This window comes from Corvus brachyrhynchos, unplaced genomic scaffold (assembly GCF_000691975.1).
Source record: "Corvus brachyrhynchos isolate BGI_N302 unplaced genomic scaffold, ASM69197v1 scaffold783, whole genome shotgun sequence".
In the NCBI taxonomy this organism is placed as follows: Eukaryota; Metazoa; Chordata; class Aves; order Passeriformes; family Corvidae; genus Corvus; species Corvus brachyrhynchos.
The window spans coordinates 2144-3637 of NW_008236979.1; positions in this window are offsets into that span (position 1 = coordinate 2144).

Here is a 1494-nt window from a genome sequence, read left to right on the forward strand (position 1 = left end):
GTCCAGGGGGCCCGGGCTGGCGCCGGCCGCAGCCCTAATCCTCGGGCTGTGGCGCCAGGCAGGAGCAGCGGAATAGGCTGCGCAGCATCCGCAGCGCCCGCCCGAGGCGGGAGGGACGTTTCTTGCGGGGACTCAGCTGCTGGCTGAGGGCCTGGGCTCCCAGCTGGGGAGGCGAGGCACCGAGCGGCACTTGGGGGCACGGCTCAGATGGCCCATGCTCAACCCAGGCCTCGCGAGGGGCAGGCACTGGGAGCCTGCCTCCTGCCAAACCTCCCAGCTCTCTGTCTTCTTCACGGAGCTCGAGGAGGCTCACTCCATCCCACTCGTCCTCCTCCTGCAGCAAGGGCTTGTCCCCGATGTTCTGTTCCCAGCTGTCCTGCATCAGGTCTCGGTCACTGTCATTTTCCCAGCTGGACTGAGCTGAAGGTCTCTTGCCATTCCCTTTGGAAACCTCCTGGCCAACGGAGTCTTCCTCTTCAGAAACCTCCTGGCCAATGGACTCTTCCCAATCAGACACTTCTTGGTAGCTACCGACATCTCCACAGGACAGCTCATGCTCGCTGTCTTCCTCCCAGTCAGAGAGATTGTGGGAGCTACCGACTTGTCCTTGAGAAAGGCCTTTCTCCGTGCCTTCTTCCCAGTCAGAAACTTCTAGGTAGCTGCTGGCTTCTCCTAGGGAGAGCTCTTCCGCAATGGATTCATCCCAATCGGAGAGCGTGTGGTAGCTACCGGCTTCTTCTGGGGAGAGCCCCTGCTCAATGCAGGCTTCCTCTTGGGACACATCCTGAAACCTACCGGCTCCATCTACAGACGGGTCCTGCTCAGTGCTGGCTTTGCCTTGGAACCCTTCCTGCTCATCACTGGCATCTCCAGGGGACCGCTCCTGCTCAATGCAGGCTTCCCCTTGGAACACATCGTGGTTGTTGCTGTCTTCTTCTAGGGATAGCTCCTGCTCAATGCAGGCTTCCCCTTGGAACACATCGTGGTTGTTGCTGTCTTCTTCTAGGGATAGCTCCTGCTCAATGCAGGCTTCCCCTTGGAACACATCGTGGTTGTTGCTGTCTTCTTCTAGGGATAGCTCCTGCTCAATGCAGGCTTCCCCTTGGGACCCGTCCTGATCGTCCCTGGCTTCTTCCAGGGGCAGCTCCTGCTCAGTGCAGGCTTCCCCTTGGAACACATGCTGGTCATTGACGGCTCCCGCTCAATGCAGACTTCCTCTTGCAATCCATCCTGGTCATTGCTGTCTTTTTCTAGGGACAGCTCCTGCTCAATGCAGGCTTCCCCTTGCAGTACATCCTGGTCATTGCTGTCTTTTTCTAGGGATAGCTCCTGCTCAATGCAGGCTTCCTCTTGGAACACATCCTGGTCATTGCTCTCTTCTCGGGGCAGCTCCTGCTCAATGCAGGCTTCCCCTCTGGACCCTTCCTGGTCATTGCTGTCTTTTTCTAGGGACAGCTCCTGCTCAGTGCAGGCTTCCCCTTTGGACCCTTCCTC